The sequence below is a fragment of the Leucoraja erinacea genome, chromosome 4, assembly GCF_028641065.1.
Source record: "Leucoraja erinacea ecotype New England chromosome 4, Leri_hhj_1, whole genome shotgun sequence".
Classification (NCBI taxonomy): Eukaryota; Metazoa; Chordata; class Chondrichthyes; order Rajiformes; family Rajidae; genus Leucoraja; species Leucoraja erinaceus.
Window position 1 is genome coordinate 53,201,759 of NC_073380.1, and position 21,128 is coordinate 53,222,886.

General features: G+C 49.5%; 1 protein-coding gene across 4 annotated transcripts in view; it reads right to left on the bottom strand.

The window, feature by feature from the left end:
* Positions 1–21,128, bottom strand: part of LOC129696414 (zinc finger protein 521) — a 317,936-nt gene that overhangs the window by 58,825 nt on the left and 237,983 nt on the right. The window lies entirely within an intron of this gene.

Sequence of the window (21,128 nt, forward strand, 5' to 3'; positions counted from 1 at the left end):
TCAACCCCATTCTCATGCCTTCTCCCCATAACCCCTGACACCCGCACTAATCAAGAATCTGTCAATCTCTGCTGTACAAATACCCATTGACTTGACCTCCACATCCGTCTGTGGCAATGAATTACGCAGATTCACCACCCTCTGACTAAAGAAATTCCTCCTCGTCTCTTTTCTAAAGGTACTCCCTTTTAAGCTGAAGATAAGGCCTCTGGTCCTCGACCCTCTCACTAGTAGAAACATCCTCTCCACATCCACTCTATGCAGGCTTTTCACTATTCGGCAAATTTCAATGAAGTATTGGTAAAAACTGGAGCCTTGCAATTTAATTTAATCATTTAATGTAGATGGGATTGCCCCTGAAGGTAGGGTGGCACTGTGACACAGCGATAGAGACCTGGGTTCGATCCTGACTACGGCTGCTGTCTTTACGGATTTCTCCCCGTGACCGCGTGGGTTTTCCCTGGGTGTTTCCGCCCACTCTCCAAACACCTGCAGGTTTGTAGGTTAATTGGCTTCGGTAAAAACGAGTAAATTGGCCCTCGTGTGTAGGATAGTGCTAGTGGACAGGGTGTTCGCTGGTCGGCGTGGACTTGGTGGGCCGAAGGGCTTGTTTCCCCGCTGTATGTCTAAATTAAACTAAACCCTGTCCCCTCCCCTGTCTAGTGTCTAAACTAAACGGACGTCTTTCCCACAGAACCACAGAGGCAGACACAAAAAGCTGGGGTTACTCAGCGGCCCAAGCACCACCTCTGGAGAGAAGGAATAGATGAAGCTTTGGGTCAAGACTGGTAGTCGGTGGAAAGGGGAACAAGAGATATAGACATTACTTAGGATAAATGAATGGGAGATATGCAAAAAGCAAAGGTAGAGCCCACAATGGTCCATTGTTGGCGGTGGGATGGGTGATAACGAGTTATATAGACAGTGGATCACAGCAGGACTACAGTGAAACTAGTGCGAAGACTAGGGTGGGGGAGAGACAGGGTGAGAGGAGCTGCAAGGGTTACTTGAAGTAGATGCAGTGTTTGTTCTCGGGGTAGACACAAAATGCTGGAGTAATTCAGCAGGACAGGCAGCATCTCTGGAGAGGGGGAGTGGGTGACGTTTCGGGTTGAGACCCTTCTTCAGACTTCGGCCTCGACCAGAAACGTCACCCATTCCTTCTCTCTAGAGATGCTGCCTGTCCCGCTGAGTTACTCCAGCGTTTCGTGTCTGTCTTCGGTGTAAACTAGCATCTGCGGTTCCTTCCTAGGCGTTTGTTCCTGGGAGTCAGACGTGGTTACACTGCCCTTCCCCCCCACCGCGTCCTTTTGTCCGAAGCGCTGGGAGTCGGCCTCTGCCCGGGCACCAGGTGCTTGCTCTCGGCCCAGACGAGTCACGCATGGACGCTTCTGAATGAAGCAATTTACAATCTCGCCACTCCCCCCCCCCCCCCCCCCCCTCCTCCAGCGCCGTGCAAAGGAGTTGGCAGGAACAGGGCACCACAGTGCCAACATCCAACAAAACTGGCACTGGCTTCATCTCCATTAACCCTTCGCTGCAAGGAACCTGTCCCAGTCAACGCAAGCTCCTCCGTTTAAAGCTGATTCGTAGAAGACTCAGCGAATTCACACTCCACCCCTCCCCCCACCTCCCCTTAAATCTATGCCCTCTGGTTCTGTGTAGGAAGGAACTGCAGATGCTGGTTTAAGCCGAAGACAGGCACAAAAAGCTGGAGTAACTCAGCAGGTCAGACAGCATCTCTGGAGAGAAGGAATAGATGGTGTTTCGGGTCTCGGACTAGAGGTCATAGCCTCAGAATTAAAGGATGTCCTTTTAGGAAGGTGATGAGGAGGAATTTCTTTAGTCAGAGGGTGGTGAATCTGACTACAGCTGTGGAGGCATGTCATTGGATATGTTTAAGGCTGAGATAGATAGATATCAGAGGTTATGGGGAGAAGGCAGGAGAATGGGGTTAGAAGGAAGAGATAGACCAGCCATGATTGAATGGCGGAGTAGACTTGATGGACCAAATGGCCTCATTCTGCTCCCATCACTTATGATGTCATCTATTCCTTTTCTCCAGAGATGCTGTCCGACCCGCTGAGTTACTCCAGCTTTTTTTGTCTATCTCCGGTTATTGATTCATAGAGAGTCATAGAATGATACAGAGTGGAAACAGGCCCTTTGACCCAATGCCCACACTGACCAACATGCCCCATCTACACTAGTTCTGCCTCCCCGCATTTGGCCCATATCCCTCAAACCTGTCTAAATGTTGCAATAGTACCTGCCTCAACTACCTCCTCCGGCTGCTCGTTCCATACACCCACCACATATTGCGTGAAAATCAGGTTCCTATTAAATCTCATCCCTTCCTCACCTTAAACCTATGCTCTCTTGTTCTCGATTCCCCTACTCTGGGCAAGAGACTCTGTGAGTTCACCCGATCTATTCCCCTCCTGACTTTATACCCCTGAGCCTCCTGCGCTCCAAGGACCAGAGTCCCAGCCTGCTCAACCGCTCCCTATAGCCCAGGCCTTGAGTCCTGGCAATATCCTTGTAAATCTTCTCCGCACCCTATCCAGCTGAATGACATCCTTCCTATAGCAGGGTGATCAAAACTGAGCACAATGCTCCAAATGTGGCTGCACCAACGTCAAGTCAAGAATCTTCTATTGTCATACCTCCCGAAATGGAACAATAAAATTCCTACTTACAGCAAAACAACAGACAAGTAAACATAGTACTCTGTACAAAGGTACACAAAAATGCTGGAGAAACTCAGCGGGTGCAGCAGCATCTATGGAGCGAAGGAGATAGGCAACGTTTCGGGCCGAGACCCTTCTTCAGACTCAGTACTCTGTACACCCCATTATAAACAAATAAAACAAGCACACAAATAAATATAGTACGTCTAGAACAACTGTAATATAACTTCTATATTCAATAGCTTGACTGATGAAGGCCAATGTACCAAAACCCTTCTTCACTACCTAAACTACCTACGATGCCATTTTCAGGGAACAATAGGGCCTGTCCCACTTGGCGATTTTTTCGGCGACTGCCAGCATCATTGACGGATGTATCAGGTCACCGGAAGATTAGTGGCGTGATGCGGCGGTGACGAGCCGCGATGACGTATGATGCGCGGTGTATTTTCAAGTGTCACAATATATTTTTTTTTGTCACCGCTGGGTTTTGAAATGTTCAAAATCTTTTGGTGACACTAATATGACGGCGGCAGTCTCCGAAAATAATCGCCAAGTGAGACAGGCCCTTTAGTATCTGCACTCCTGGATCCTTCTACTCTACAACACTCCCTATCTCTCTGTACATTGTACTCATAGAACATAGAACAGTACACCACAGGAAGAGGCCCTTCAGCCCACAATGTCTGTACTTAATATGATGACAAGGTCAACTCTTATCTGCCTGCACATAATCCATATTCCTCCATTCCCTGTCAATCCTTGTGCCTATCCAAAAGTCTCTTTAAATGTAGCTACCATATCTGCAATCAAGCTTACTGTTGCCTTTGCCCCATCCAGTCAAACGATTTGACAACAAACACACCCTATCTGTAAAGCCTGACTCTTGCACATTATGTAGGCTTTAGAGATAGAGTGTGGAAACAGGCCCTTCGGCCCACCGAGTCCGTGCTGACCCATGATCACCCCGTACTATTATATACACACTAGGAACAATTTACCATTTTTACCGAAGCCAACTAACCTACAAACCTGCACGTCTGGAGTGTGGGAGAAAACCAGAGCACTTTTTAAAGTTAATTTTGAGTTTGAGTTTAGTTTATTATCACGTTTACCGAGGTGCAGTGAAATACTTTTGTTTCATGCTATCCAGTCAGCGGAAAGACTGTACATGATTACAATCGAGCCGTCCACAGTGTACGGATACAGGGTAAAGGGAATAACGTTTAGCGCAGGATGAAGCCAGTAAAGTTTGATTAAAGATAATTCAAGGATCTCCAATGATGCAGATAGTAGTTCAGGACCGCTCTCTAGTAGTTTTTAGGATGGTTCAATTGCCTGATAACAGCTGGGAAGAAACTGTTCCTGCATCTGGAGGTGTGCGTTTTCACACTTCTGTACCACTTGTCTGATGGGAGAAGGGAGAAGAGGGAGTGACTGGGATGAAATTGGTCATTGATCATGCTGCTGGCCTTGCCGTGACAGCTTGAAGTATAAATGGAGTCAATGGAAGGGAGGTTGGTTTGTGCGATGGTCTGGGCTGTGTCCACAATTCTCTGCAATATTTTGCAATTTGTGGATGGAGCTGTTCCCAAACCATGCTGTGATGCATCCTGATAAAATGCCTTCTACGGCACATCTTTACAACTCAGCGCCTGACCCGCTGGGTTTAGTTCAGTTTTGTTTTTAGTTCAGAGATACAGCGCGGGAACGGGCCCTTCGGCCTTCCGAGTCCGCGCCGACCAGCGATCCTTGTACACTGAAACGTGGGGCAATTTACAATGATACCAAGTCATTTAACCTGCAAACCTATACAGTACGTCTTTGGAGTGTGGGAGGAAACCGGAGCACCCGGAGAAAACCCACGCGGTCACAGGGAGAACGTATAAACACCGTAAGGACAGCAGCATAGTCAGGATTGAACCCGGGTCTCTGGCGCTATGAGGCAACAACTCTACCGCTGTGCCACCGTGCCGCCCCGCGCTCTCCAGCAATTTGTTTCTTTTTTATAGAGCGCTAATGGTTTTTACATTAGTGGAGTCGATGAAAACAATATCGAGGGGATATGCGGGGTTAAAGCTGGAATTTGGGAGTGAGGCAGAAGGTTTTTTTGGGGAATTGAGATTTTCGCCATCCATCCGAGCATGCCTGCCCGGTTTTGCTGACACAAACCTCCAGGCCTTTTCCGTCACCTTCACATCATGAGATGGAACAAGCCCAGTTCCCTCTGTACTCTCAATTAGACCAAGAAAACAAGGAGCAGGAGTTCTCCGTAATTCAATCCCAGCGGTGGGTTCTTCACGAGTGCTGACAGCAGCACTGCCTCCATCCCCGCACGGCTGTCTGACGCACCCCCACCGCACTCTCACCCCCCTCTCACCGCCCTCTCACCGACTCAACCCACCCACCCCACCCCCAGCGGTGGCACACCGCCCTCCGCACCCTCTCACCGCCGAGGGAGGGGCACAGGGAGTGCGGCAGCGGGAGAGAGTCACAGGATCAAAATGGGGAGAGGGAGGGAGAAAAATAGATAGGGAGAGGAGAGTCAGTGAGACAGACAGAGTTATGGAGACAAAGACAAGGCAGAGAGAGAGAGAGAGGGGGATAGGGAGGGAGAGGGGGGAGAGAGAGAGAGAGAGAGAGAGAGGGAGAGAGAGGGAGGGAGAGAGAGAGAGAGAGAGAGATGAGAGGGAGAGAGAGAGAGAGAGAGAGAGAGGGAGAGAGAGAGAGAGAGAGACGAGAGAGAGAGAGAGAGAGAGAGAGAGAGAGAGAGAGAAGAGAGAGAGAGAGAGAGAGAGAGAGAGAGAGAGAGAGAGGGAGAGAGAGAGAGAGAGCGAGAGCGAGAGAGAGAGAGAGAGAGAGCTAGAGAGGAGAGAGAGAGAGAGAGAGAGAGAGAGAGAGAGAGAGAGAGAGAGAGCGAGAGACAGCAGAGAGAGAGAGAGAGAGAGAGAGAGAGAGCAATGCAGGGAATAGACTGATTATAGGAGTATGAGAGAGATAGAGCCAGTAAGAGTGATGGAGAGAGAGAGGAGCAGATCCAGCATATAGCAGTTTATACGTATTCCCTTTTTCTCTCTGTGTCTATCACTCTTGCCACCTGTATTCTCTCTCTCTCTCTCTCTCTCTCTCTCTCTCTCTCTCTCTCTCTCTCCCGCTGATTTCTTCCCTCCCTCCCTCTCTCTCTCTCTCTCTCTCTCTGTCACTCATTCTCCATCTCTCTCTCCCATCTCTTACTGTCTCTTTCTCATCCTCATTCTCCACACTCTCAGTCTATCTCTCTATTCCACTTCCTCTCTTTCTCTCCCTTTCTCATTCACTTTCTCTCTTTCTCTCTCGTTTCACTCCATCAGTTTATCTCTTGCTCTCATTCTGCTGTCAGTCTATCACCCTGACCTCTCTCTGGCTCTCCTCCACTCCGGCACTCACTCTCTCCATATACTCCCTATATCTTAATCTTAGTCCCTTGCCCATAATTCTCCCTCTCTCTCTCCCCGCCTCCATCATGCCTCTTAATGTCTCTCTCCCTCTCTCTCGCTTTCTCTCCCTCGCTTTTCCCCTTTCTCTCCCGCCCTCTCACCCTCCCTCACCACCTCCCTTCCCCACTCTTTCTCTCCCCTTCCCCTCTGCCCCCTCTCTCTCCCCCTCCCTTCCTCACCCCCATCGCATCACTCTCACCCTCTCTCTCCTCTTCCTCCCTCCCTTTTCCCCCCCCCCCTCTCTCTCTCCCCCCCCACTCACTGCTGATGGATGGGGAAGGTTGATTCCCAGTCCAGCCGGGGTAGAGTGAACCAGTCGATAAGCTGCCAGCTCCACCAGCACTAGAATTCTGGCATCTGCTGTCAAAAAAATTCCTAAGTGTGATTTTCCGTACAGTTAATGAGCAAATGCTTAATATCCCAGGCTTTTCAATGTAATTGGGATTTACGAAGAACCTGGATTCAAACACATGTGCTGAGCACAGGCACAGCTCAGTGCCTCGACTACAGTGCCTGAAATCGCCCATTTATCACCTTCTTTCATATCCCATCCACCAGGTGATGTTGTACAATACAGACTGCAAGCTGTAACTGCACCGCTGTGTTAAGCTAACAACCAATACATTGTGTAAGGTTCGGCAATCTCCTCCAGTAATCATATCATCTTGTTCCTCTAATTAGGACTTTAAACCTTTCATGAAACCTTGCAGGGATATATTCCAGTTTCCTCGCGCTAGATTGGCTCATTAGAACACAGAAGAGCAGCACGGTGGCGCAGCGGTAGAGTTGCTGCCTCTCAGCGCAAGAGACCCGGGTCGATCCTGACTGCGGGTGCTGTCTGTACGGAGTTTATACGTTCTCCCGGAGACCGCGTGGGTTTCCTCCGGGTGCTCTGGTTTCCTCCCACACTCCAAAGACTTGCAGGTTTGTAGGTTGATTGACTTTGGTAAAAAAACTGTAAATTGTCCCAAATGTGCGTATGGCAGTGTTACTGTGCGGGATGTTCACTTGTCAGCGTGGACTCGGTGGGCTGAAATGTCTGTTTCCATGCTGTATGTCTAAACTAAACCAATCTAAACTGCTGGAGTAACTCAGCGGCTCAGGCAGCATCTCTGGAGAACATGGATAGGTGACATTTACAGATTCAGATTCAGATTCAATTTCAGATTTACAATTGTTTAGTTCAGTTTAGGCTAGTTTATTAATGTCATGTGTACCGAGGTACAGTGAAAAGCTTTTTGTTGCCTGCTATCCATTCAAAGAAAAGGCTACACATGATTACGATCAAGTCGTCCACAGTGTACAGAAACAGGATCAAATGTGCAACAAATCAACAACAATATGTTTAGAATTCATTCGCTGCACCGCTGAACCCCATCCCAGTGAACCCCAACATCACCCCAGTGAACCCCAACATCATCCTATTGAACCCCAACATCACCCCAGTGAACCCCAACATCATCACAGTGAACCCCAGTGAACCCCAACATCACCCCAGTGGACCCCAACATCACCCCAGTGAACCCCAACATCATCACAGTGAACCCCAACAACACCCCATCCCAGTGAACCCCAACATCACATCCCAGTGAACCCCAACATCACATCCCAGTGAACCCCAACATCATCCCAGTGAACCCCAACATCACACCCCAGTGTACCCCAACATCATCCCTTGTGAACCCCAACATCATCCCAGTGAACCCCAACATCACTGCCCCAGTGAACCCCAACATCATCCCCGTGGCCCCAACCACATCACCCCAGTGAACCCCAACATCACTGCCCCAGTGAACCCCAACATCATCCCAGTGAACCCCAACATCATCCTTGTGAACCCCAACATCCCATCCCAGTGAACCCCCAACATCACACCCCAGTGAACCCCAACATCATCCCAGTGAACCCCAACATCACACCCCAGTGAACCCCAACATCACATCCCAGTGAACCCCAACATCACACCCCAGTGAACCCCAACATCACTGCCCCAGTGAGCCCCAACATCTCCAGACCAGGGTCTCACGATCAAATATTCACTGGAGAAGAGTTAAAGGAAAATGCGTAATGAATGAAAAAAGAATCATAAAAAGATGTTGCACAGGAGATTTATTACGATAAAGAGGATTGATTTGCGGATTAAAATGTCAGCCCCTTCATTCACTTTAAAATCTCATTACATTCTGCATGCACCCATCCCAGCCCCATTATCATGAGATCGTAAAGGAGCTGCCAGTCACTACCGCACCATTCCACCTCACTTTAAATCCTTCTAACGCTCCTGCTTCATTCAACAGATGGCCAATGGACTGGAGCATCAGAGAGACACAAACGAGAATGACGAGTACGAGAAAGAGGAACGAGGTCCCGGGATTTATTTGGTTAACGTTTGACGCCACTCTTTGACGGAACCAAAGATGCTAGAAAATTGGTGATGGACCTGTACTCGGATAGAAGATGGGTCCCAACCCGAAATGTTATCGATGTATGTTCTCCAGAGATGCTGCCGTGCCTACTGAGTTACTCCAGCTTTTTGTGCGCCATGCACAAATTTGGCATCTGCAATTCCCTGAGTCTTTCCATCAACATAAGAATGCAAGAATGACTTGAAATCAGAGAAATCATAGTTAATACCGCTGGTTTGTAAGCTGTCCAGGGTAAAATATGAGGTGCTGTTCCTCCAAATTGGAGTCTGTCCCCCTAAACTGTCCCAATCCATGTACCTGTCCAAATGTCCTTTAAACGCCAAGCTGTTATCAGGCAACTGAACCATCCTACCAACAACTAGAGAGTGGTCTTGAACTACTCGCTATCCCATTGGACTATCTTGATCTGGCTTTACTGACTTTATCTTGCAGTAAACATTATTCACATTATTCCCTTTATCATGTATCTGTCCACTGTGGACAGCGTGATTGTGTAATCATGTACAGGTGCTCCTCAACTTACGATGGGGTTACGTTGCGATAAACGTTGCGATAAAACATCGAAAGTGGAAAATGCATTTCATACACCTAACCTGCCATAACCATATAACAATTACAGCACGGAAACAGGCCATCTCGGCCCTACAAGTCCGTGCCGAACAAATTTTTTTCCCCCTTATTCCCACCTGCCTGCACTCATACCATAACCCTCCATTCCCTTCTCATCCATATGCCTATCCAATTTATTTTTAAATTATACCAATGAACCTGCCTCCACCACTTCCACTGGAAGCTCATTCCACACCGCTACCACTCTCTGCGTAAAGAAGTTCCCCCTCATATTACCCCTTAAACTTCTGTCCCTTAATTCTGAAGTCATGTCCTCTTGTTTGAATCTTCCCTATTCTCAAAGGGAAAAGCTTGTCCACATCAACTCTGTCCATCCCTCTCATCATTTTAAAGACCTCTATCAAGTCCCCCCTTAACCTTCTGCGCTCCAGAGAATAAAGACCTAACTTATTCAACCTATCTGTGTAACTTAGTTGTTGAAACCCAGGCAACATTCTAGTAAATCTCCTCTGTACTCTCTCTATTTTTTCTCTCAATCATTCTCTCTCTTCTGATAAGGCTTGAGAATATCGTTTGTTTACACTCGTGATGGCGTGGCTGACTGGGAGCTGCGGCTCGCTGCCGTTGCCCAGCGTCACGAGAGAGTATCGTACCGCATAGCGCTGGCCTGGGAAAAGATCAAAATTCTAAATTCGAAGTACGGTTTCTACCGAATGTGTATCGTTTTTGCACGGTCGTGAAGTGGAAGCATCGTAAGTCAAGGAGCATCGTCCTTCCGCTGACTGGTCAGCACACAACAAAAGCTTATCACTGTCCTTGGTACACCTGACAATAAACTAAACTCAAATGTTGTTATGGTGCCTGCCTCAACTACCTCCTCTGGCAGCTCGTTCCATGCACCCACTCCTTTCACCCTTAGTATGAGAAACCGGGTCTCGTTCCCTTTAAATCTTTTCCTTTTCACCTTAAATCCATGCTCTCTATAGGGACTTTAGAGATACAGTGCAGAAACTGGCCCTTCGGCCCATCGAGTCCGGGTCATCCAGAGATCACCCCGTACACCAGCACTATCCTACACACTAGTGACAATTTACAATTTTGCTCCTTTTCTCCACAGATGCCGCCTGACCCGCTGAATTTAGTTTAGATACAACGCTGAAACAGGCTGTTCAGCCCACCAGCGATCCCCGTACACTAGCACTATCCTACACACTAGCGACGGTTTACAATTTTTACCGGAGCCAAATTAACCTACAAACCTGTACATCTTTGGAGTGTGGGAGGAAACCGAAGCAAAACCCACGTGGTCACAGGGGGAACGTACAAACTCCGTACAGACAGCACCCGTAGTCAGGATTGAACCTGGGTCTCTGGCGCTGTGAGGCAGCAACTCTATCACTGTGTCTGCCACCCCTCATGTTTTAGACTCCCCCACCCTGAGGAAAATGTTTTGCCACAACAGTGTCCTTGGTTTAATTCCTGGCAAGTGTAATTCTTAAATTTTAAATACGGTCATTAAATCTGAAGAACTGATAGATTTGGAATCACTCCATAAATATCCATTTAAAGGCTAATAAAATCTTAAACAGCCAGGGCAAACATTAAACATAGAACAGTACGGCACAAATACAGGCCCTTCGGCCCACAATGCCCGTACTGAACATGATGCCAAGATCATCTCTTATCTGCAGGGGGGATCTTATAGAAACTTACAAAATTCTTAAAGGGTTGGACAGGCTAGATGCAGGAAGATTATTCCCGATGTTGGGGAAGTCCAGGACAAGGGGTCACAGTTTAAGGATAAGGGGGAAATCTTTTAGGACCGAGATGAGAAAAACATTTTTTACACAGAGAGTGGTGAATCTGTGGAATTCTCTGCCACAGAGGGTAGTTGAGGCCAGTTCATTGGCTATATTTAAGATGGAGTTAGATGTGGCCCTTGTGGCTAAAGGGATCAGGGGGTATGGAGAGAAGGCAGGTACGGGATACTGAGTTGGATGATCAGCCATTATCATATTGAATGGCGGTGCAGGCTCGAAGGGCCGAATGGCCTCTACTCCTGTACCTATGTTCTATGTTTCTATGTTTCTATTACATGGTCAAAGGGTGCAGATGATTAGCAGAATGTTAAATTCTGGGCTGACACGGTGGTGCAGCAGTAGAGTTGCTGCGTCACAGCGCCAGAGACCCGGGTTCAATCCTGACTACGGGTGCTGTCTGTACGGGGTTTGTACCTCTCCCAGTGACCCGTCTTTCTCCGGTTGCTCCGGTTTCCCCCCGCACTCCAAAGACGAACATGTTTGTAGGTTAATTAGCTTTGGTAAAAATTGTAAATTGTCTCTAGTGTGTAGGATAGTGCTGGTGTACTGGTCACATGGCTGGTCAGCGTGGACTCACTGCACATGTGACAATAAACTGAATTCAAAACTCAACGGCACATTGGCAGAAGGTCCCTCTCCATTTCCACTGTCCACCGCTCACTTCTCTCTAGCCTCTGCCCTTGTAGCCTTTTGTCCATCCATCTGCTAACCGTACCCCCGTCTGCTATATCCAACTATCACTTGGGTAGCTTATTGGGTAACATATTGGGAGTTTACAACCTAACAGGATGAATACGGAATTCTACAATTTTAGATAAACTCTAACAAACACCCCTCCACTTCCTCCCCCACATCCCCCTTTCTTCCCCCTCCCATTGTGCCCCACCTATTTCTCCCCTCCCACCACTTCACTTACATTCCTTCCTCTGGCTTCACAATTTACAACTCTTCATCTCTGGCCTTTATTCCAACCATCCCCCTTCCCCCCCCCCCCCCCCCCCCCCCCCCTCGTCTGGGTCCACCAGCCATGCTTCGTTCTGCCCCTCCTGTCTTCCAGCTTACTCTTCCCCACCCCCACAGAGTTAGTCTGAGGAAGGGTCTCGACCCGAAACGTCACCTATCCATCTTCTCCACGGATGCTGCCTAATCCGCTGATTTACTCCAGCATTTGTGTTCTACTCAAGATTCCAGCATCCGCACTCTCTTGCCTTCTGGAGAAACCTCTGTCCCTCTCCATCCCCGCCCTCCGCCCTTAGCAAACTCACACTTGTCCAAAACCTGCCCGTACTACAACTCCAATCATCTTCCCGCCATCTTGCTCCCTGATCCAGGGGATCACAAACACACACGCGCACACATAGTCACACGTTCACTCACATGCAAACGCACACATTATGCACGCACACATATGCACAAGCTAACATGCCCACTCACACACACACACATATACACACACACACACTCACACAGACACACACAGAGACAGACACCCACAGACACAGTCAGACACACACACACACACAAACACACACACAAAGGCATGGACATGTATATGCATGAAAGCTGATAGATGAATGTATACATACATGCGCACACCCAGGCAGTCACACACATGCGTACACACACAGACGCACACATATGCACGCAGACACAAATGCACACACACATACACACACGTGCACACACATGCATACATGCACACACACGTGCACACATGCACACACATGCATACATGCACACACACGCATACATGCACACACACGTGCACACATGCACACACACGCATACATGCACACACACGCATACATGCACACACGTGCACACATGCACACACACGCATACATGCACACACACGCATACATGCACACACACGCATACATGCACACACACGCATACATGAACACACACGAGCACACATGCACACACACGTGCACACATACACACACGTGCACACATGCACACACACACACACATGCACACACACACATACATGCACACACACGCATACATGCACACACGTGCATACATGCACACACACGCATACATGCACACACGTGCATACATGCACACACACGCATACACACACACACATGCATACATGCAGCTAAGCTCAGACACAAATCAGAGTGAGCAACCACTATCTACTGCCAATCCCCGCTGATTAACTCCAAGACCCAGGCACGGCTATCACTGGCACGGCCGTTACGGGAGGCAAATGTGTTCAATGCCTTCAATTACAGCCCGACACATTTCCCAGAGTCAGTGCCGCGCGGTTTTATGCTTCCATTTCTGTCAGCGTCCCAGTGTCAGCTGGTAATAAACTGGCTACAATTACAGCCCAGAGGAGCGGGGGGACCTACAGAGACATGCCTTAACTCTGCCCCCCCCCCCCCCCCCCACCTCTCTCCCCGCTCCACCCACTATCCAACTCCACGCCGCAGCCCCCCAAAAAACACTATTTATCATCACAACTCCCTGTGTATCCACAGACTAAAGAGGCCACTAATTAAGATATATCTGGTGAACAAGTGTCTGTTTTTTTTACACACTGACTCCTTTAACATATCATGCATGCACTTGGCAATCTACTCTGAGTTTTCATAATGAGAAAACTGTGATATGTAAAAAAAAACTCTGTGAAATCTTTCATCCTCCCAGGGGAGGTGCCTTGATACAGAGCATTCATCACCGTGATTCTAATATCAGTTATTTTGTGCCTCCTCTGCTCGTACCAGAATTAATTTTTTTGCTTTAATTACTCTCTTTGCTGGAATGCTGATGAAGGAGGGAATCGTCAGGCGGGAATTGGGGCTCAGTTTCCCACTGGTTTAATTTGAATCTGCTCCGTCGGGAGCGGCAGGCGAGATACAGTGGCACGGCATGTCACAGGAACGGTGGTGAGAGAGAGAAGAGAGGGAGAGAGGGGGGAGTGAACAAGAGAGGGAGAGGAAGGGAGGGGGGAAAGGAGAGGGGGGGTGAAAAAGAGAGAGGGGGGAGGGGGGGGGGGGGGAGAGGGGGGGGGAGGGGGAGAGAGAGGGTGGGAAGGGGGGAGAGAGGGAGAGGGAGGGAGGGGGAGAAGGAGGGAGGGAGAGGGATGGCTGCTGAATGAGAGGAGAGGGGAGTGAAAAAGAGAGAGGGAGGGAGGGGAGGGGAGAAGGAGGGAGGGGGGTGGAAAAAGAGAGAGGGAGGGAGAGGGGGTAGAGAGAGCAAGATAACTAGGGGAAGGGAAAGAGAAGCAAGAAGGAGAGAGAGAGAGTAGAGGTAGAGGGGGGGGGGGAGTGAGGGGAAGGGTGGTGGCGGGGAAGTCGAGTGGGGTGAGGGAGTGAGGCAGAAGCAGAGACAGGGGAGAGAGACAGAAAGTGAAAGAGAGAGGGTGAGAGAGAAGGGCAGGCCATAGTGATGGCAGAGAGGGTGGGCAGCAGGGGGGGAAGGGAGAGAGGGAGAGGCAGGGGGAAAGGGGGAGAGGGAACAGAATAAGGGAGAGAGGGAGGGAAAGATGGAGAGAGGGAAGTGGAAGGTGGGGGAAGGCGTGAAGGGGAATGAGAAGGGGTGATGAGGGTGATGAGAGAGGGTGAATGGGGATGGGGGTGGGGGAGAGAGGGAAAAAGAGGGAGGGGAGGGGGAGAGGGGAGAAAGGAGAGAGAGTGAGGGAGAGAGAAAGGTGGGATGAGAGGGGAATGAGGTAGGTACAGAGAAAGAGAGGCAAGGATGGAAAGACCTCTCCCACACACACCACCCCGATAGCCACACTCACTGTGGACAGACACAGAAACAAGCTAGACGCAGCATTCAAGAGCAGTGCAAACCCAAATTCACAGACGTCTGTGGTTGTACAAGATGGTGGTGAGGCCGCATCTGGAGCATGGTGTTCAGTTTTGGTCACCCTGCTGTAGGAAGGAGGTGATTAAGCTGGAATGGGTGCAGAAAACATTTACGAGGATGTTGCCAGGACTCGAGGGCCTGAGCTGTAGGGAGAGGTTGAGCAGGCTGGGACTTTATTCCTTGGAGCACAGGAGGATGAGGGGTGATATAGAGGTGTATAAAAGGTGAGAGCAATAGATCGGGTAGAGGCACAGAGATTTGTTGCCCAGTGTAGGGGAATTGAGAACCAGAGGATATGGGTTTACGGTGAGGGGGGAAAAGATTTAATAGGAATCTGAGGGGGAACTTTCTCACACAGAGGATGGTGGGCAGTGGCGGACTGGCCATGGTGTCAGCTTGCCCGATGGCAAGTGGGCCCCTGATGAAGTGGTTCCCCTATATCAAGTGGGCCCCTGATGAAGTGGTTCCCCTATATCAAGTGGGCCCCTGATGAAGTGGTTCCCCTATATCACGTGGGCCCCTGATGAAGTGGTTCCCCTATATCAAGTGGGCCCCTGATGAAGTGGTTCCCCTATATCAAGTGGGCCCCTGATGAAGTGGTTCCCCTATATCAAGTGGGCCCCTGATGAAGTGGTTCCCCTATATCAAGTGGGCCCCCTTTGTCTCCTGGCAACCAATACTTTTAGACCCAGTCCGCCACTGATGGCAGGTGTATAGAATGAGCTGCCGGAGGAGGTAGTTGAGGCAGGTACCATCACAGTGTTTAAGAAACATTTGGACAGGTACATGGATAGGACAGGTTTAGAGGGGTATGGGCCAAATGCAGGCAGGTGGGACTAGTGTAGGTGGGGCAATTGGTGGGTGTGGGCAAGTTGGGCTGAAGGGTCTGTTTCCACGCTGTATGACTGTAACTCTATTACAAGTTGGGGTAAAAGTATAGAGCAGGCATGGGGCGGACACAGGGCGGGCGTGGGGGAATGCTGGGCGGAGACGGACGGACAGGCTGCGAAGGGGTTTCGGGCACCGTGCGAGCTACGTTTAAAAAATCTGGAAATTGTTGATAAATTATTCAACAGCGCACCAGCATCGCAAAGGTGCAGAGCAACAAAAAAAAAAAATCATTTCAAAATCCTGAACTGGAATTTTTTGCAATTAGTACCATGCCATACTGAAGCCTTTGATTAAATTTAGCCACAGGATACTTTGCCAATCACTAATGAATCAGTAATTACCAGCCCAGGAGGGATGGGAGCTGGGGAACACTCTCGTCTAACACTGTTCTGCGCACACAAACTGCACACTAGTCTCTTCCCCGCCGCTGAGAAATCCTCCAGAGCCCGCTCTCTTCTTAGCGACCGGACCCGTGAAATAACGGCAGAAACAAGATACACACACTGGAAAAACGCTACAAGTTCTGTGCGGGAGGGAAATAGAGGTGACGTTTCACTTTCACGGAGAGGGGGATAGAGAGAGAGAGAGAGAGAGAGGAGAGAGAGAGAAGAGGAGAGAGGGGTGAGAGGGGGGAAGGGAGAGAGGGAGAGACGGAGAGGGGAGGGAGGGGGAGAGGGAGGGAGAGGGGGAGAGAGAGAGGGAGAGAGGGGAGAGAGGGAAGGGAGGAGAGGGAAGGAGAGAGGGAGAGAGAGGAGAGGAGGAGAGAGGGGGAGAGAGAAGCGGAGAGATTGAGGGACAGAGAGAAAGAGGGAGAGAGAGAGAGAGAGAGAGAGATGGAGAGGGAGGGAGAGAGAGAGGAGAGGGGGGGGGAGAGGGAGAGAGAGGGGAGGGAGAGAGAGGAGAGAGAGAGAGAGAGAGAGGGAGGGAGAGGAGAGAGAGAGAGAGAGAGGAGAGAGAGAGAGAGAGAGGGAGGGGAGAGAGAGAGAGAGGGAGGGAGAGAGAGAGAGAGAGAGAGGGAGAGAAAGAGAGAGGGAGAGAGAGAGGGAGAGAGAGAGAGAGAGAGAGAGAGAGAGAGAGAGAGAGAGAGAGAGAGAGAGAGAGAGAGAGAGAGAGAGAGAGAGAGAGAGAGAGAGAGAGAGAGAGAGAGAGAGAGAGAGAGTGAGAGAGAGAGAGAGAGAGAGAGAGACAGGGAGGGAGAGGGGAAAAGGGGGAGAGGGAGAGAATTCAATCATTGTGTGTACAAGGACTGGTGATATTGAGCAGCAGTGTAGCTCTGACTAAGAGTGACCCTGACGATGAGAAATCCTGGCCAAGTTCTCAGTCCACAGATGATGTGTATCGCTTGGGTTATAATGAGTTTCCAGGTTGCAAATGCTGAGCACATTAATATTCCTTGATGATAATTATCACAGTACCTTCCCCAATGCCTGAAACTGAGGTAGCGTTTTTTTTAATGTATTCAAAGCCAGACTTGTCGCGAGTTGTTCTGTGCTGGTTTGTATTTCCCCAGCACTAGAGTCACTGCGGATTCTTCCACTTTCGCTGAGTGACTCCTGACATCACCAACCTCTGACCCAGTTTCGCTGAGAGTCGAGGTCAAGGCAATGGATATTTTTAAGGTGGAGATTGACAGGTTCTTGATCAGTACGGGTGTCAGGGGTCATGGGGAGAAGGCAGGAGATTGGGGTTGAGAGGGAAAGATAGATCTGCCATGATTGAATGGCAGAGTAGACTCGATGGGCTGAATGGCCTGATTCTGTTCCTACATCTTATAACAAGAGGTCGGGACTGTAGCAATGACTTTAGATACAGCGTGGAAGAGGCGATCACCCCGTACACTAGCGATCACCGCCTACACCCCGTTCACATTGTCCTACACGCAATGGACAATGTCATTTTTTTTTACCAAAGCCAATTAACCTGCAAACCTGTAATTCTTTAGAATGTGGGAGGAAACCGGAATACCCGGTGAAAGCCCACATGGTCACAGGTAAAACGTGCAGACTCCGCACAGACAGCAGCCATAGTCAGGAATGAACCTGGGTCTCTGGCTCTGTGAGGCAGCAACTCTACCACTGTGCCACCTAGACGTTAGGCCCCATAGCAGAAGGGTCCACGTCGCAGGGCTGGAAACTGGAAGTATCCCGAGCTAGTTCTGCTACCACCATCATCTATTGCGACAAGTGATGGCTCCCACTGATTGTCGCCGGAAGCTTGCGTCCTTTTCAGGACGGACGATGGCAGCGAGGTCAACATTTGTAACAAGATGGACACCTGGACGTTATGTTACAGTTTTTATACACCTCGAGAATATCGCCCCTCATCCTCCTGCAATGTCCTAGAGTCCTATCCTGCTCCAACCCTCAAGCCCAGGCAACATCGTAAACCTTCTCCAAAGCCTTGTACAAGATGTTGGCCAGGCTGCTCTTGGACCATTGTGTTCAATTCAAGGTCACCCTGCTATACTAAAGATGTCACGAGGCCAGACAGAGTGAAGAGATGATTTACGAGGATGTTGCCATGACTCGAGGGGCTGAGCTACAGGGAGAGGTTGGGCAGGCTGGGACTTTACTCTTTGGAGTGCAAGAGGTTGAGGTGTGATCTTAGAGAGGTGTATAAAGTCCGTCAGTACCGCTCCCCCCTCCACAGTGGGCGCTCCCTCCGTACCGCCCCTCCCACAGTGAGGCACTCCCTCCGTACCCCCCCTCCCACAGTGAGACGCTCCCTCCGTACCGCCCCTCCCACGGTGAGGCACTCCCTCCGTACCCCCCCCTCCCACAGTGGGCGCTCGCCCAGCGCCCCACCCACCCCACTGTACCCCACTGTAAGTATCGCCCCTGAGTTTCTACACTCGATTACAGCAGTGAAGTTCAACAGAGAACATCACCACTATTTGTTTTCCGTTAATAAATGTGTGAAGTTGATTATTGCATATTTGAATAACATAATTACTTTATCTCGTGATAGGAAAACACAAACCTTTTTCAATTAGGCAATAATAAATGAGGACGATAGAAACATTGGGGAATTTTGCTGTTCAGCATGGGTATAGACTCAATACAGATCTTATTGCCTCAGCTAATCCGAAGGTACATTATTCCCCAATAATGCATGCTTTAGAATTCATAATTATGGCCGTGTAATACTTTCTAACGCACAGCTTAATTTATGAAATTCAGCCACTGTTATCCCCCTCTCTAATGGGTCTGCTTGCCAATTAATTAATTAAAAATTAAACAGCCTACGTTTGCAATATCGAAGGGCCACGGCACTGGTGAAACATTCTCTGCAGTGTGAAAATAGCCAGAAGGCTATAAACTCCAATATTTCCCACTGGGGACTGGTCTCCGCACCGGACAAGCTTCCATGGGGTGTTTTGTGATTTCCCCTCCAAGTTAAAACAAAACTATCATGGTGAGAGGGGGAGAGGGACCTCAGGGGCAAGGTCTCCACTCAGAGGGTAGTCCATATCTGGAACGAGCTGCTAGAGGAAGCTATTAAAGCAGATACTATTACGGCTATTGAACGACATTTGGAAAGATATGTGGACAAAGGGGGGGTTTTCGAGGTATACGGGCCAAATGCCGGCAGATGGGACTAACCCAGTGTGCCAACTTAGTCAGCAGGAACAAGGTGGGCTGCAGAGTGAGTAGGGAGTGGATGCTGAATGTGGGATAACATAGGGCTAGATATCGTTGGATGTGGAGAGGATGTTTCCACCAGTGGGAGAGTCTAGGACCAGAGGGCACAGCTTCAGAATAAAAGGACGTACCTTTAGAAAGGAGATGAGGAGGAATTTCTTTAGCCAGAGGGTGGTGCATCTGTGGAATTAATTGTCAAAGACGGCTGGAGAGGCAGAGATTGGCAGATTATTTTTAAGGCGGAGATTGGCAGATTATTGATCAGTAAGGGCGTCAGGAGTTATGGGGAGAAGGCAGGAGAATGGGGTTGAGAGGGAAGGATAGTTCAGCCATTTTTGAATGGCGTAGTAGACTCGATGGGCTGAATGGCCTGATTCTGCTCCTATGACATGAACATGAACATTTGCGCAGATACATGGATAGGAAGGGCTCCGAGGGATAGGAGGCCAAATGGAAGATGTCAACAGTGGGCTTGGACAAGATGGCCCAAAGGGCCCGTTTCCCTGCTGTTTGGTTCTATAAAGAGAAGGGGGAGGTATTGAAAGGAAGAGTGTGGCGATGGATTACATAAGGCCACACAATGGCACAGACAGTCGAGCTGCTGCCTTGCTTTCTGTGTGGAGTTTATGACCGCGTGTTTTTCCTCTGGCTGCTCCCGTTTCTTCTAACGTCCGAAACGGATACAGGTTTGAAGGTTAATTGGCCCTCTGTAAATTGCCCCTCGTGTGTGGGACAGCACGATGTATGGGGAGAGAAGAGACAGCAGATGCTGCAACCCTGAGGTAAAAACAAAATGCTGGAGGAACTCAGTGGGTCTGATTCAGTTTGAAGAATAGAAACATAGACATAGAAACATAGAAATTAGGTGCAGGAGTAGGCCATTCGGCCCTTCGAGCCTGCACCGCCATTCAATATGATCATGGCTGATCATCCAACTCAGTATCCCGTACCTGCCTTCTCTCCATACCCCCTGATCCCCTTAGCCACTAGGGCCACATCTAACTCCCTCTTAAATATAGCCAATGAACTGGCCTCAACTACCCTCTGTGGCAGAGAGTTCCAGAGATTCACCACTCTTGACCTCAGCTTGCTGAAGAAGGGTTAGGGTTGCTAACTTTCTAACTCCCAAATAAGGGACTAAAGGTCAAGATAAGGGACAAGTTCCCGACGACAATTCCTTGACCGACTCGGCCGTGGCTGGGTGAATGATGAGTTGGCCCGGGTGCTGGACTGCACACAAATCCGAGCCAGCGGGCCAGCGAATGAGTCTTGCCCCGGCACCCCATCCGACTCATGAACCGATGATCAGCCATGAGAAGGAGGGGTGGTGGTGTCGGCAGTAAGCGAAGGTCTGAAGGTCGGACAGCTGTCCGGGCTGTCGACCGACAGGGTCACGGGCGAGGCGCTGCTGCTGCACTCCATGGGCTGCACTACGTCGGGATGGGTGATGCGGCGCTCCGACCTGACAGTCCCCTCGACCCGAATAGTCCCGTATAAGACAAACCAATTTACGGGATGTCCCGGCTAATACGGGACAGTTGGCTACTCTCCTAAAGGGTCCCGATCCAAAATGTCACTTACTCCATCTATGTCCCCAGATATGCTGCCTGATGTGCTGAGTTACTCCAGCATTGTGCTTAGTTTAGAGATACAACATGGAAACAGGCTCTTCAGCCCTCTGCTTAGGAATCAATGTCAACAGTAATTTGTTTCTTCGGAATAAATATCATCAGCAACTTTTCCTGGACCAGCCACATTGAAGCAATGGTCAAGAAATCACATTAATGCCTCT